At 39.4% G+C, this 17,579-nt stretch overlaps 1 pseudogene; it reads left to right on the forward strand.

Moving 5' to 3' along the window:
* Positions 1 to 636: 636 nt before the first annotated feature.
* LOC148011976 (uncharacterized) lies at positions 637 to 17,379 on the forward strand (annotated as a pseudogene).
* Positions 17,380 to 17,579: the final 200 nt, after the last annotated feature.

The following is a 17,579-nucleotide window of genomic DNA, read 5'->3' on the forward strand; positions in this document are numbered from 1 at the left end:
GGCAAGATAAACATCATCACAATTAAAACCTATGGTAAGGTGCTCTTCTGGATCAGGCTCTAAGAAAACTCATGGTTATTGTAATGAATCTGTAACAATATGGACAGTCACAGATGCAAGCAGATTAATTGTGATTGAAGCTTGTTTACAGGATTAATGGTTGCAATGTTTTTGTCAATCATTTCTATCACAAGTCGCCCTGTTTTGATGTCGATGAAGTTGATTGGGTATAATATAATGCCATCAAAGTCATTGCTTTTATAGCGACTAGTAACTATCAGATTTTCAGCAGTATTCTTTGGATCCCATTCGTTTTTCACGCAGCGATTTCATCATATCGACCTCACCACTTTGTCTGTAATGTAGCATCCTCATTGCATCGTCTTCAGCTTTCATCTTTAGCACAGCATCCTCATTACATCGTCCTTCAAACTTCGTTGCATTGAGGAAGGTGCAGTCATATTTTTCTGTTTTTCAGAGTTTGCGAAACCTGGGTCAATTGTTAGTGATTTTCTTCACTCGTATCACTACAATATCCTCCTAACAAGATGAAGAAGTAGCGGCAAGAATCATAGATCAAGAGTGCCTGTTCTTCTGCCTTTGTAATCCAGAAAAATATCCTTAATGCTTCTCGGAATGACGCTTGCTCCTCCACGAAGTCTGCTTGAATTTCAGCTTCTAGATCCTCAGCAACGTGTGAATAGCCTGGTTGGCTTCATCAAGAGCGCTCATGGCAGAGCGTATGCTCACGAGCATATCTCCTTCCCTCTGAAGCAGCAGAGCAGCAGCGTCCTCCCTTCTTCCCTTCTAACGGCCTTCTCTTCTAAAGAAAAGATAGGATTACCCTTCAAAACCAAGGGAGGTTCAAACAATCTGGCACCCTATAATACAGCCTTGTGATACCACTGTTTATCCCCTTCTAGACAGGCGAAGTCATACACTTCAGACGAGATTGAGAGGTGTTTGCAAAATCGTTAGAATTTTGAAACTATGGTCGTAGTCATTCCTCCTGTGGAGCTCTACCGACGACCTCGTTCTTGCCCTCTGACGGTCTGATTTCTTGCTTTTTCCCCAAAAATCTTTACATAAGCATTCAGATTTAATGGTGCCAGCTTTTGCCTCATCATCGCAAAATTTTCAAGCCTCATTTCCCTGCGTGTCGACTCCTTCTTCCCCAGATTGTCGAGCATTTCCCCAATTCTTTCTCGTCCATATCTGAAGTGTTAACAAAAGACCGTTTGGAGAAGTCCAGAGCAGCATGTGCTGCAGCCAAAGGTGAAAATCCTTCCAATTCATAGTCTTCCCAAAGACATAAATCCCCTTTGCAGTCCTCAAGTGAAGATGTCTGTAAACTCTTCACAAGCAGACTTTTTGACCTCCATCTCACCTGCGAGATGGAACTTCCACGATCCTTCAATCAGCACAATACCAGTACCACTTCCGTTCAGAACATTGACAATAGCTTTTCCCAGCAGCTAAAAGTCTGTACCCACGAACATGTTTTTCTCTCTCTCCATATAATCCCCAACACTCAGTCTGCGCTCAGCTTTTTTCCCCAATTCTTCCATCTCCCAGATTAGCTTCCCCTTCTTTTTCTGTCCCATACGCTTCCTTTTCCCTCCTTCTTTAGCTTTTCAAAAATCCCCTCTTTTTCCTCTTTCTTTCGTGTTTTCTTTTCCCCTTTTGTTTCCTCTCAAATTAGCTTCCCTCTAGAATCAGAAAAGCACCAAGGAAGAGTAGGCCCAAAGTAGCCGCGAGCTGTAATGCCAAAGAACCTCAATCGAAAGTGTTCCCACTCGGAAGAAAAGCACAATTTCAGCATCACATGTGTGTGTAAGCATATTGAATGCATGTCAAAGGTTCAAACTTTTCTGTTCTGTAAAATCCACTCAGCTGAGTACATGAACAATAGTGCTAATGAATTTTGGCAAGCAGTGGTTCCATGATCAAGGATAACACATGAGCCTCATGTTCATCTGAAAATTCACTGGTCTTCTTAAACTCCCTTGTTGATACCATTTGCATCTCCAGCATAAGCAAACATCTTGTGAAGCTCGGAAAAACCATACTCATTGCAGATCTAGAACCCGTTCTCCTTCTAATTTGTTTATACCAAATATCAGATTCAATCCCAAACAGCGCTTGTCTCTTCTGTAAAATTGAACATGAACCAACTGAAAGAAAAATGTTCAAGCAAAGCAAAGCACAACGTCTACGCCAAAGTATGTACAAAGTAACAAATCTCATGTACAACTTTTGGGTGGTTTTTACACCTCAAATGCGCAGCAATACGACAACGCAAAGCCTCATAAAGGTCTAACCATGGTTCGTTTAATCGCATTTCTCATCTAACCATGGTTCGATTAATCGCTCCTTGCCCTTGCTTATAATTAAGGGTGAAAGAGGTAAAGTGCATGCATTGAAACATTTTTGAGAGGCACTTAGGGTAATAGATAGGACAAGACACACGCATGTAAATTGTACCTTCGCTAGCCTATGGAGTTGAATTTATAGCATGTGTGGCCGACACATTTTAACTAGTGCAACTTGTCAATCAACACGTATAGAGATGATGGAGTACCCTCTATAATTGAGGATACCCCATGAACTTGGTGGAGTTCAAAGAAGCTATCAATTGGAGATTGATTAATAAGAACTTCTCTATTCTCCTTTTGTGTTCTCTCTCTACACACAAAATCTCTTGCCAAGTTGATGAATTTGGCTCAAGTGTTGTGACTATAAGGATTTAAAGCCCTCACAACACACTCACAAGCCCATATCCTCGGGCACGACATGGCTCTAAGGGAGTTAATATAAATTTACTATCCCCTTTATTGCAACAATGCCATGGTACATCAAGCTAGATACATATGAGCCTTGTAGCAAAATTTCTATCCAAATTGGTTCTTACTAGCTTATATTTAACACCGCACAATAGCTAATCACTAAAACCAAACACCAATTTCTAAGGGGAGAAGGGTCACCACATTTATTGTGGGTTTGGAAAACTTCTCTGAAAATGTTCGCCTAAGCAATGACTAACATCTGAGGCACACCCCCTTTTGCTCTTCCTTCTACCACCTAGTGTGAATCTAGCCTTAGTTTGCATTTTTACCCATAACATGATTGACAAGGTCCCATATCAAATCGGTATTGTATGCCTTAGTGGAGGAACTTTCAAATTTGACTCTATTTTGTGTGTTCTAAAATGGGCTCCACATTGTAACTACTATGTGGTCTATTTTTTGTATAACATTGATGGCTCTCCATCTTTTTATCTTTCCCTATTATTCATTTCAAGCTTTAAGTTTTTCCAACCTCACTTATGATTTGAAAAGTTGTGTGAAAGTAATTCACTCAATTCTTATGCAAGAGTTACAGGCTGTGGGGGAACCAATACGTCACAAACTCGGGCCCCCTTACTCTAATGGAGAGGACTAAAAGGGAACTTGGGTAACTTCCAAGTTAGCCCATAAAAACAACTTTACAAAGCAGATGCAAAAACATTCAACTTAATGACTATCACTAAAAGAGTATTAAGCTAACTTCCAAGTTATGGAGTTTTTAATCTATTGAGTGCTTTGCAATTTACACGTTTTTTGACTGTGTAGATAGGAACTTAAGACCTTATCATATGATTCCAAGCATCCTTCAATTATGGGTTGAATCCTTCCCTTTCTAGAGAGGAGGTGCTGAACCTAAACAGAGACTGGCTTCCATTTCTTTCTCCAACTAAACCGATCCTTCTTAGATGGACTTCCTAGGAACCTCACATTCCAAGAGATCATAGAGATTAGCTTTCGTCATTTACTAGAATTTCTTCAAACTATTTTGATAGAAAAAGATATAGATAATTGCATGTTAGGCTTTATATTTGCAAGCGTAATCACTATGTAAAAGGGGCCATTAAAGTTTTTTGTTGTTATATTAGGTAAATAATCTTGCTTTTGCTCGCATTAGTCACAACCCTAGATAGCTTTAGAAAACTTTCATACACTTTCATCAAATACATCGACTAGTTGCTTCTCTACTTGCACAATATTGGTAAGTTATTGTTGGTAGCAAAGAATTGGGAGACCAAGTGTCTTCTTACTCCATGTTGCACCTTCAAATCCAAATTCCTAAGCAAAGGGTTGGTGATTATGGTGGAAAAGATTAATGGGACCATGGGACACCCTTTGGCATCAACATCTTTATCTCAAATGGACCTAAGCATAGACCATTTACAAATACATTCCAAAGAGATTGAAACATCCCTATATAAATTCCACGATTCCTCCTCCATCATCTATCATAGTGATGAACTCTTGTTGCTTATTTTGCTTCATCAATTCATAAAATTAATTGGTTGAAGAACCAGTCCCATAAGATACCATTTCCCTCAGACTAAATTTTGGCAACTTCACCTTTATGTTTTTGCAAATCCTCCATGTAATACTCCACTTCTTTGAGAAGTTGATAAAACATCCCATTAGTAGAACACTTAGAAAGAGTCATAATAATATAGTACTCCTTGCATTGCTAACTACTAACATGCAACCCTCTTTGAATCCAATCCTGATCTTTGCCATACATCTTGGTAATCTCAGTTATGATAGCTATGGATCTCATCTAGTTCTATGTTGGATTATTGTTGGTTTGTTTCCAAATATCCTTCAGCTATAGGTTGAATCCTTCCCTTTCTAGAAAGGAGGTGTTGAAAGAGAGGGGCTTCCATTTCTTTCTCCTACTAAACATATCCTTCTTGGATGGACTTCCTAGGCACCTCACAGTCCAAGAGATCATAGTGAGCCAGCTAATTAACATTATATCTTTGTTCGAACCTCCATAATCCAAAATAGCAAAATAGCCTTGTCAATAAAACATTTGCAAGAATCTTTTAAAGGGAAAGCTTTTATTTCTTACCTCCATTAGACTTCAAAGATTTTGGTGGTTGAAATTATTTCTTTCCATCCCGCTTTAACTTCAGCATCTCTAGGATCACGGCTGATGATTAGGTTGCTCCTTAGGTTCCTCCTTTTGAGGCTTTTTTGTTTTCTTGAATTTACCCTTCTCAACCTATGTTTTTTCCTTTTTGCTTCTTTTGAAGTTCTTCCTTATCTCCACTATTTTCTCCTTTGCTTCTTCTTATCTCAATTCCTTTTTGGGCATTCCTTTGCAAAGCACCCATCTTCTTTGCATTTGAAGCATGTATCCAAGAAGAGGGAGAATTTGACATCGACCAAAAACTCAATCCCATTAGGATCAAAAATCCAGAGCATCTCAAGGATCTTCTTCCTCTTATCCCAAAGTACGAGAGGCCACTTGCTCCACTAGTTGATATTATACAGAGCACTCTACCTAGCACTTCTACTAGCACATTAACTTCTCCATCTTGCAAAGTAGGAAGTCCATGAAAACTAGCCCATATTAGGCATTCAATTTGCAAAACCTCCTCAGGAATAAAATCATGATGCCATGGAAGCATGTAAACAAGGCTCACTTTAACCCAAACAAGTGAAGCCAAAATCCAATCTCTTTTTGCTTTAGATGAAAGCAAGACCCAAAAGAAGTCTAATGGCAAGCAAAACAATATGAGCACCACTTTGATCCATAGGTGAGCCAAAACAATCTAGCAAACTCATCCTCAAGGGGGACCTTCCCTTAAAATACATGTACATGTTGCATAGAGAATACTTAGCATTGCTTTGCCGAATGCACGGAAACAAGGATACCACTCATGCACATAGCACTTGCTCCCCAAATTCTATGTGACTCTCTTTTAATTCTCATTGAAATATATTTGGTCACCCCACATCTTCTTCTCTAGCTCTTCCATGTTCATGCTAGCAATGACAATGTTAGCATAATCCATCTCCATCCTGTTGTCTTGCTTCTATTGCTTTATGTTTGTACTGTGTGTTCCATCATCTCTTTCTCCTTGTTCACCCCCTGAATATGCTACATGCATGAAAGTGGGAGTATATGCCGCATGTTGGTAGGAAATGTTACTTTTTTAATGAACTTAATACAGCTACCCTAGTTAATTGACCATGTGCCATGACTATCCATTGGGAGTTCCCCTCTTCAAGTTTCCGCATATTCAAGAGGTTCTATGTCTTTCATTTAAGGAAAAGGCTATTACAATTTGAACTGTTTCTATTTTGCTAATGGATGGATATGCTCCTTGTTTGTAAGGGACTCAAATAGCTTTTGATAACTATTTGTGCTTGTATGGATGCTAGGTATATCCCACACTTCAGGGGGGATTTGAGGGGAATTTCAAGATTTAGAGCCATGGCATTGAGTTGAATTGAATGAGATTTTTCTTTGTTTTAATGTCACAAGAAAAAAATTTATATTGATAAAAATGATATTTTATTTGTGGATGTGTAAACTATTTGTGCTATGTAAGTAAGAATTAAAAGTTATCAAAATGCACAAATGTATCTTATAGCACATGTACATTTTGGATGCATACAAACATATCCATTACAAGTGTGTATTGACATTGTCTTATTTGAGATTGACTACATGGTTGATGGTTAGGCCTATCGATTGTGATGTGTATTACTTAACATGACTATATAAGCATGACTATGTTAGATGTTCTATACAAATTTGTTTTGATTTACTGTGCATGCACATTATCCTATGATCCATAGCTTCATAATTTTATCCAATAAACATGGTTATATTAGGTGATATTTAGAAATTTGCCTTGCTTTACCATATAGACACTTATTTTACTAGTTATAGCTTCAAATCTATCTAGTAAAATTAAAAACCTAGTTCCAATTTAAAAAACCCTAGTTACTAACTAGAAAAAATTGTGTATTTACTAGATATAAGGCTATCTACCATCTAGTTTAGTGTCTAAAGTTCCTTGTATCTATTTTAATATTGGCCTTGTTGAGCATGTTCTTAGCACAAAAAGCATGCTTTTCTTTTAGCTCTCTTATTTTTTCTCAAAAGATAAATTCAAAATTTTTCCAATCTTAAATTTTTCTTCTTTTCCTCTTGTGTTTTCCTTTTATTATGATGCACTTTCAATGTTCCATTGAGAATTTGCAAGAGCTTCTACATTGTTTGAATTATTTCACCTACCTTTGAGATTGGTGAGAATTTGATATGCTCCCATCGATACTTTTCTATGGAATTTTTCAACTTCAAACCCTAATAAAATGAGGATTTCTTTGTTTTGGAGCACCAGTTCTTTGTAAAGGTAATATACTTCCACCCTTGTAAGGCTATTTAGGTGTAGCCTTCTTGTTATTCAAGTCACCTCATAGTGAACCTTAAAGTAGCTTCCCATCTATCATGTTGCAAGCTTCCACATAGAGCTAGCTACAATAGTTGGCAATCACTAGAATCCTTGGTACTTATATTTTTGTGTTAAGACATGAAGTTTATAAGTTTAGTGCTAGTTTGAAAGGTGATAATATTTCATCATACAACTAGCAATGTAGTTTGCTTTATTTTCTATAGCCACATGTTTTGGGCAATGCAATTTAGCTTTTTCTCAATATGGCTATACACTTTGCCTTGGTGGTTCTTTTTTTCCATGTGCACTTCCATGACCAATATGGTCATGCACTTGGTAATGTGCTTTCCTTTTTAATATGGCTATCTAATTTTCATGATGGGGTATATAGGATTGTGTGGTTTTCTTGCCATGCACTTTGAATGTTTGCTCTTGTTGCTCATTTGGACAGTAGGGAATATGATGTTAGTGTGTGGAGTTTCTATTTAATCCATTGGTGCAATATGCTTTTTTCTCACTAATATAATCATGAGCTTTGCAATAAGATGGATGTCATGGCCATGATATATGCTTGGTCAATGTGGCCATGTACTTTGCTCAACATTGTAAGTGTTATTGTTGCTAAATGCAATGATTCTGTTGTTGGGGCCACACAGTTTGTGTTATTCATGTGTACTAAACATCTTTCTTTTAATTTTCTTTTTTGTTATTGTGATTACCTTTCAACAATTGTGGTCTTGCTTTTGTGTCAATGTGAAAAGCTTAGCTGTGAGTAAGTATTATACAAATGTAAATGTCTAATCAATGAATATTTATTTACTAATTATACCTAGAAAAATCATGAGTTCCAAGTTAACTTGATAGAATATCTATAATTCCCTAGTTAGAGGATAGTACTTGCTAGTTATGACTAGTAAAAAGTAAAATTTTCTAATTAGGTTGATATTATTACTAGTTATACAATAACTTGCTAGATAATGTTGCTAGATAGGGCTTCAATTTTCTAGATACTATCTAGGAAAAGGATGTTACTAGTTAGAAGAGACTAGCGATGGCAAAATTATCTAGTTATAACTAGAAAATTCTACATTCTTCCTAGTTTGGTTAGTAATCTTCCTAGTTATAATGTGAACTTTCTATATAGTAAGTGGTTTAGAGTTTCTTGTGACCTTTGTCCTTACCTTCTCGAAACCAACATTATCAACTTGAATTGAGAAATAGAGAATTGTGATAAACATCATCTTTATCTTATCCTCATTGTACCTTTAATTCCCTATTACATAAAAGTAGGGAATCACATCCTTATAATTCCTTATGTAGGGATTTTCAAAGGAATGTGGGGAATGCTCTATATTCCCTATTATAAGATGTAGGGAACGTAGGGACTTTCAAAGGAATGTAGGGAATGCTCTATATTCCCTATTATAAGATGTAGGGAATGCAATTTCCTAGTTATAGATGGGGAATACGTACTTGTCTACATAGGAAATATTGGAGAATTTCCTATATTTCACCAAATTGCCTATGTGGGGAACGATTGAAAGTTCCTTGTGACGGAAGCAATCAGGTGAGCCTGAGTATTCAACTGCTCCCCAGATGTCATCATCATACGACGACTCACTGTCATCATTATCATATCCTAAAGTATTAAGGATCTGTGCTACAGATTATCAGCCGCCGCCACCCTTTGATTCAGGAAACCTGCTGAATCTTCTGCCATCGAAATTTGTCGCCATTGCTGCCCGAAATCAATGACGATCGCCATTACTGATCATTGAATAATGCGAGCACCTCATTTTCAAGACTCATTATGTTAGATACATTAATAACACCAATGACTTCACGTCCCATATGAGCAGTATGCACCATGCATGTTGAAAGGAGAGTAATCTCCAATAACCTTCAACATCGCCTCTCCTTCTTTTTCACTATGACATTGTAAGTCGAAGACCATTTCATCCTTCTGCTAGGTTTTTTTTCACCCAACCACTTTAATCCCACTGAACCAGAGATTTCTAATTTGGTGATGAATATCCCAAATATCGTGTTGCAGAAAATTGTGCATTCTCATTGAAGGTGCTCTCTCAAGTGTACATGCAACTAAGGTTTACTACATATAGCTCCAGCAGACCTCATGTCGTGCTAGTGCAAAACTGTGCATAAGCCCAACCCATGATGGCATGGAAGTATTTGGAAAGATCACACAACCCCTACGTGTAGTGGATTCATCGACAAGTGCAACGTGAAGTGCTTGTGAACCCATAATCCCCGTGATGTGCAAGAGTCTCGGCAAGAAAATATACCTGTTCCACAATATTCAGCAACCATCAACCATCAACCAAGCCATTGACAAACTCTAACTCCAACCTGTCCAAATAAATACCAAACTCGACTAAGGCCATCAAGTTTCCACACTCAAAAAATCTACAAAAATGACAAAAATAGATCCTAAGCTAAAAAACACAAAAAATCCAAATACAAAACAACAACACAAATAGTCACACAGAAAACTAAGCTAACAAAAATCAAACCTATCTACAGTTTTTCTAAGGGTTTTCATTTTTTGAAAAAATGATTGACATATTTAGCCCTCCCCCTAGTCTACAAACATTCATGTGCAACAGTTGTTTTCATAAAACGATGCAACATTTATGAGCCAATCAAAAATCGAATCCAACACTCCATCCTTGAATTCTTCAAACTCATAAATCAGAAAAATCAAAGACATGTCATTTTCAAATAACTCCTCAATGAACATGCAAAATTTATCCACAAATTTCTCTTTAAAATCCTCAAAATTTTCAAATCCAAAGTTCTCAAAACATCTCACACTGTCAATACAAAACATCTCATTATCCATAACAATCCACATACCTCTCCCATCCTCCCAAAAGGAAACCATGACAAATCTTAGGTTTTGAAATGAGGTTATGACCCTTTTTATGTTGCCAAAGATATCACGAAAATCCTTAGAAAAATGCAAGAAAAGTATTTTCCATCATACAAAACATCCAAACACACCATTATTTACAACAAACTGAAACTCATCAAAACAAGAAACCTCTCCGAGACACCCATCCAAACAACAAGACTTCATCTCTTCAAAAAAACAAGATTTCAACTCTTCAATTCCACAAACATAATGATAAACATTTTCCATAGCTTTCTCACGAATACTATAACACAAAATCTCACAATAAATATCAAGTAACATATTTGGGACATTGTCCTTATCCAAACATCTAATTGTCCAATCCTCTTCAACTGCAACCTCACAATTTCTTTCAAACTCTCTACTTTTAGTGTTAGATCTATCTTCCCTCATTCTTTCAACCCTTTCCATAGCCGTACTCAAATTCCCTCTCACATCTTTATCAATGTCACTCTCTGGGTCCTCAAAACCCCAATCAGAATCATCACAACAATTATCACAAACTCTAGGAGAACTCAAAGAAACTACAAGACTATAAGATGGAGTTTTTTCTTCATTATTGTTACCTAAATCAACCAAACAATCATCCACGCAACTATCAAGATGCATGAGGTTAGGTCTACTCAAAACAATATTAGCAACATCACAAACAAACGCCTCTCTAGGGCCACTCAATCGATCAACAATCATCTCACAAGACTCATCAAAGTCATAAACAACACCAACAACATCAAAATTACAACATGAGTCTGAACCCAAAACCTCAAAACTCTCTTGATCAACAAACTTACTACCAAACTCATAACAAACCTCAACAAACTCCTCGAGGGGGTCACTCATGAATATAAGTATATATAACGTGAGTTCAAAATAAGGGTTTTTTAAAACACCTTTTTTATACATTTTTTACATACAGAAGGGTGTCATATAAAGGGGTTACTTACTGATTGAATAGAAAAGGGTTGTGTTTTATTCAAGAAAAATTCATAGATTAGGATATTTATAAATAGGCCATGAACGCATAGAGAATATATATATAGTGAACCCCCCGAGACAAACTCATCAAGCAACAATTTCAAACCCTCAACTTTATCAATCAATCTTATAGTTTTTAAGCCCTCCCCCTCATGGTCTTCTAATAAACTCAAAAAATCCTCCTTAATTCTCTCTTCTTATTTTTCAAGATTAACTAACTCAAGTGCAATAGATGACACCTCCTAATCAATGAACTCTCATCCTTTGTAATATTTTCATTGAAAAATATTACTAGTCCGACTTTCCACACCCCGTGTGAGACTCACGCAAAGGTCAATTCCAGCATTGGAGTTATCGACGATGCAATCTTTAAACTGTACGCGAGGTATCATGACTCTCCACTGGCAAATCGGGACCAAGGTTAAAAACTCGCATAACTGTAGGTGAACTCCCTCTTGAGAAGAGGTCATGAAGAGGATAATGATGGGAATTGCAAAATTTTTTATTATTTACCTTCCCCCATCCGATGCGTGCTAAGGGAAGGGGATGGGCTATTATGGCAACTTGAGAGGTGGAGGGGAAGAAGCCATGTAAGGGGGCCACGTAGAAGGGAGCTCTCTCCCCCCTTATCCTATAAAAATCCCCCTGTGGGGGGGAGTAAAAAAAAAAGGTGTCAGAGAAAGGAGAGGCTGATGATTGTGGAGGCTATGCTTGAGGGAGTGGAGGAAGGAGAAAGGAGAGCTACGACGAAGCTGCGCTGTGTGAGTTGCCGCCGTACTGGAGGAGCCGCCAGCTGATAGAATGCCGCCGCCTGAAGCCTGAGGCCACCGCCGTCATCGCCAAGAGTTGTCATCAAGCCTCCAGATCATCGTCTCCTTGCGCCACGTGCTGTCTAGATAGAAGCTTCTAAGGGGGCTTCTTAAAGCGCCCTTTCCCGTGGATTTCCATAAAGCCATTTTACCCCCGGTTTTCTTTTAAACCCCCTTCCCATTGCAACTCCCACAAGTCCATATTAGCCCGGTTTTAAAGCCCCCTACCTGTGGAGACCCTATAAATTCCATTGTAACCCGGGATTTAAAGCCCTTTTCCATTGCATCCATCTCAAGCCCAATCCTTTGCTGGGTTTAAAGGTCCCTTCCTATTGAACCCTCCAAAAGACAATTTTTCTTCCCCCGAGCTTCGAAGAGGAAGCCTATAAGGCATTCCTATAAAATTCCCCATACACCCATATCTAATTTTTCCCCCACACTCCTTCTCCACAAATATCTTTATCCCCAGAACTTCTTTGAAAGGAAGGAGAAGTTCATAAGTCCCCATTTCTGCAAAGGCCATAAAACCATTCCTAGCCGGAATTTCAAGGAGAAGAATCTCTCAAGCCTCCGTTCTGCAAAGCTTTCGCAAGAACCCTCTCACGAATCCCTCTTTTCCGAAAGAAAGAAGGCCCAAGCTCCGAATCCTAAGGCCTTCCAAAGCCCAATTCCGCAAGTTGGTACTTCGGTCAAGGAAGCCGTATCTCAAAGGGAATTGTGCGTACGAGGGAGATGGGCCAAGATTATAAGACTGCGGCCAAGGCAAGAAGTTCGAATCCACGAAGGCAAACCAAAGGTCGAATTCATGATGGCCCCTAAAAAGACACAAGGTGCAACCGCAAGAGGATCATCTCCTAATATTCATGTGGACATTTCATCAAACCCACAAGTCCAGGTTTTCTTTCTGTTTTTGATTTATATCAAAATATTGCAATTATGCATGGTTAATTCATGGAATTAGGATACACTTTCATGATTAAAATACTTTAACTATTTTAAAGGAAGTAACACACGATCGAAGATCGTTCATTTGTATTTTTCAATGGAATGAACGAAAGATGTCTATGAATTTTTAGCAAGTTGGTACTCTCCGATTTATTCAGGATATGCAGCCAGTGAACAGAGTTACTATCAGGAATGTTGGTATAGGTCCAGTTGTGGATGAATTTGCAGAAGCATTTGCTAGACGTGCCATCTATTCTTTAGGTGATTTCTATTCAGGATATGATCAGTTTCAGTTGGCTTTGGAAAGCAGGGACATAACCATCATGAGAACTCCTATTGGGCTTGTCAGGATGTGTACCTTGCCTCAAGGTGCCACTAATTCTGTTGCACATATGATGAATGCCATGCATAAGGTCCTTCGTGATTATATACCTCAGCTTACCATGCCTTTCTTGGATGATGTGCCCATTAAAGGGTGTGCAGAAGAAGAGAAGAATGAGAGTCTAAATGAGCAGGGATGCAGATACTTTGTGGCTGATCATATTTCAGCATGTGAGAAGATTTTGGCCAGGTTAGAAGAAGTGAACTTGACACTTTCAGGGCAAAAATCTGTTTTTGGAGTGAATGAGGTTGTCATTGTTGGACATATGTGTGGATATTATGGCAGGAAACCCTCACCTGATAAGGTGAATGCTATAGGCAAGATTGCGGAGTATTGTTCTACCACTTCAGAGGTACGGAGATTCATTGGAGCTTGTGTGTTTTATATGATTTGGATACCTCATTTTGCACACATAGCAGATTGTTTATATCAGCTGCTTCGAAAGGGGCAGAAATTCTATTGGGATGAGAGCCACACTAGAGCTATGCGGAAATTGAAGAAGTTATTGCAGAATGCTCCTACTCTCAGGAAAGCGGATTATAATTGTGAAAGGCCTATTGTATTGACAGTTGACACTAGTCCAATTGGCATAGGTTGGGGGCTGTGGGTCAAGATGATGCAGATGGAAATAGGTATGCTATTCGGTTTGGGGCAAAAGTCCTAAACGAGAGACAGAGGAGATATCCGCAAATCAAGAGGGAGCTACTGGGGATTGTCACGGCTCTCAAATGTGACAAGGAGTACTTTATTGGAGCTTCAGTTGTGGTAGAGACAGATTGCTTGCCATTGATTGGTATGATCACGAGTTGCTCTACTCCGGATATAGCTATGTTGAGATGGATTGCATACATCAAGTCATTAAATCTGGAATTTAAACACATAGCAGGGAAGGATAATCCAGTGGCAGATATGTTGTCTAGAGCCAGATATGATGATGAGGAGACTCTACTTGCAGAAGAGGATGATGCAGAAATTTCAGCCACTATGGTTGATCATGTTTGTCATGTCTATGATATTGTGGCTTTCATAGAAGAACTCTATATTGGAGATTGGTTGGAGATTGGCAGGTACCTTAGTACACTAAGCAAAAGAGATGAATGGATAGATGAAGAGTTCAAGAAGATCAGAAGGAAAGCCTATGGTTATTTTCTCAAGGACGGATTTCTTTGGAAGCATCCGAAGAAAAGAGGCGGATTACCTTTGCGGGTTGTCTGCGATAGAGAGACACAATTACAGATGATGAGGGAGTTTCATGAGAGTCCTTGGGCTGGTCATAGAGGAGTGTGGGCTACTTATGAGAAAATTAAGGAGAAATATTGGTGGAAAGGCATGTATAGAGATGTTTCTCACTTTGTTGAGACTTCCAGAGACTGCCAGATGTATTCAGTAGTGCGTCATCGAGATGAGCTTCATCCGACCTATCCGCTATGCATTCATTATAAGTGGGTAGTTGATTTGGTTAACATGCCTATGGGTCTATGGCAGATGAGATACATTGTTTTGGCTAGAGAGGATCTTACCAATCATATTGAGGGCAGATCTTTGAGAACGAAGACCACTAGTGCAGTGTGTAAGTTCTTATTGGAAGAAATTTTCTGCAAGTATGGTTGTGTGGGTAAGATCACTGCGGATCGTGGTGAATTGGATGCAGATGAAGCTAGGGAGTTTTTCTCTCAGCTAGGAAAATCAAGTTGGCTCTAACTACAGCATATAATCCAGAAGGAAATGGGAAGAGTGAAAGAGGGCATCCGCCGATAGTGAAAGCATTAGCCAAAGCATGTAGAGGACGGATTGGAGACTGGCCGAGACTTCTACCATTTGCTTTGTGGGCTGATCGTACGACTCATAGTGTTACCACATGATATATGCCTGCAGAGTTGATGTATGGTCAGAAACCTGTTATGCCGACTGAGACTTGTGCTTTGACTTGGTCAGTTTTACCTTGGCAGGAGGATTTGACGAGAGAGGAGCTTTTAGCTCTTCGGATTCGACAGTTGGAGAGAAGACCAGAGGATATTCAGCTAGCTATTGACAGGTTGAAGGTTGCTAGACTAAGAAATAAGGACAGGTTCAACAGCAGGCATCGCTTGCGGCCTAGAGCAATAGAAGAGGGAGATTGGGTATTGGTCTTTGATAGCAGCCTTGAAAATCAGCATACTGCACTTCGGAAGATGGTGAAAAGATGGTTTGGGCCGTACATAGTCACACATGTCTTTGATAATGCAACATATGAGCTGACAGAATTGGATGGGACAATGCTTAGAGTGCCTATTGTTGGAAAAAGAATCAAGATTTTCAAGAAAAGAGATGATGAAGATTATGCATTGGAAGAATTTGCAAGAGAACAACGAGAAGAAACTCCAATGGAAGAGACAGATGATATGACAGATAATCTTGTTGATATACCGGAAATGCATAATGAAGAGATTGATATGTTTGTGGAACTTGATGATAATGATCATGGGTAGTTGGCCCATTCGGAGGATGCGCAGGATTAGAGGGGGTGGATGTCGTATTGCTGCGCATTCGAGGTGTGAAAACCACCCAAAAGTTGTGTGTGATTTGATACTTTGTACATACTTAGTTGTTGTGTTTACATTTATTTTCTACGTATGAGTATAGTGGGGAGGAGTTGGAGGCATAGTGGTGAGCATGATGAGATGCTTTCAGCCTATGTTGAGCAAGGTCAAGTGGAAAGCACAGCTGATACTGGTGAACGTGTTACACGTATTCGTTCAGGACCTTTGCCTTCTCCTTCTCCAACTACATCAAAAATACCTAATGATACCAAGCCTTCACATCCAGGAGTTGGGAAGAAGGAGCCCAAGCATATTGGATGCTTTGATGTTTTCGAGGATGACCCAGATCAAGACAGTGCAGATTCACCTCATGGGATTAAGAGCTTGCAGCAGCAGAAAGGAGAAGAGAAAGAGACTGTTGCAAAAGATGATGACGAGATCCTTTTTGAAAGAGACCTTGAAGGCCTTAGAGTAATTCATCATCATGGACATATTCACCGAGATGTCAAGGCAAGGAATATTCTTGTTGATGGAAATGGTGCTGTGAAACTTGGGGACTTTGGTGTTTCTGCTTGCATGTTTGATACTGGTGACAGACAACGATCAAGGAACACTTTCGTTGGAACCCCATGCTGGATGGCACCTGAGGTTATGGAGCAAGTTCATGGGTATGATTTCAAGGCTGATATTTGGTCCTTTGGGATCACAGCCTTGGAGCTAGCACATGGGCATGCCCCCTTCTCAAAGTACCCTCCTATGAAGGTACTTTTGATGACCTTACAAAATGCCCCTCCAGGGCTTGACTATGAGAGAGACAAAAGGTTTTCAAAGTCATTCAAAGAGATGATAGCAATGTGTTTGGTGAAAGATCCTACAAAACGTCCAAGTGTAGAGAAATTGCTCAAGCACTCTTTCTTCAAGCATGCTCGCTCTGCTAAATACGTTGCTCGAACAATATTGGATCCTCTTCCTCCTCTTTGGGAACGTGTGCATGACTTGAAGATGAAAGATGCCGCACGTCTAGCTCAAAAGAAAATGCCGTATGGGGAGCAAGAATAGAGGTCTCAGAATGAGTACAAGCGAGGTGTTAGCGGCTGGAATTTTGATTTAGAAGACATGAAGGCACAGGCTGCTCTGGACGATGTTGAAGTTACTGCTGTGAAGGAAGAGCTATTTTTAAAGGAAGGTGAGAAGAAAACCATGGATGCCTTGGCAGCTTCAGGCTTGCGAGCATTACGGTATGCACGGGAAGTTGAAAAGGTGGAGGCCGCTTTTCTGCGTGTGGTATGCTATGAAAAGGAAGAGTGGCTAAAAAGGGGCTGCTTTCCCTCGGAATTCTGCGACTGGGACCATGGGTGCTTTTCTGGTTCTGGGAGGGAAGCCAATTTAGGGGGAAAAACGGAAGGGATCGACTGTTGTCAAGCGAGGGAGGGCCTATGAGTACTAGGAGCGATGCATAGATCAGCCTGCTGTTTGATATGAAGTTTCTCTAAACCGCGATGGAACTACAGGCCATTCTTATCGGGAAGTATATTTGCAGGAAGCAATCTGGATGGAGGACAGGAACGACGTGAATTGAACAGGATTAGAGGGGAATGTATTTCTCAGTCGACGAAGGGGGAGTTTGTCCCGAATCCTTGCGAGACAGTTTAATGGATCTTTGCCTTCATCGACGTATAACAGGGGCCAAAGTATCGTTATTTTTTCACTTGAGAATTGTGGAACCAGGCAAATGCAGATGGAGATTTTTCCAAAGCTGAGGAGTGTTATTCGC

The sequence above is a fragment of the Lygodium microphyllum genome, chromosome 28 (assembly GCF_053477565.2).
Source record: "Lygodium microphyllum isolate KBCC chromosome 28, Lygodium_microphyllum_v1.1.10, whole genome shotgun sequence".
Taxonomy (NCBI): Eukaryota; Viridiplantae; Streptophyta; class Polypodiopsida; order Schizaeales; family Lygodiaceae; genus Lygodium; species Lygodium microphyllum.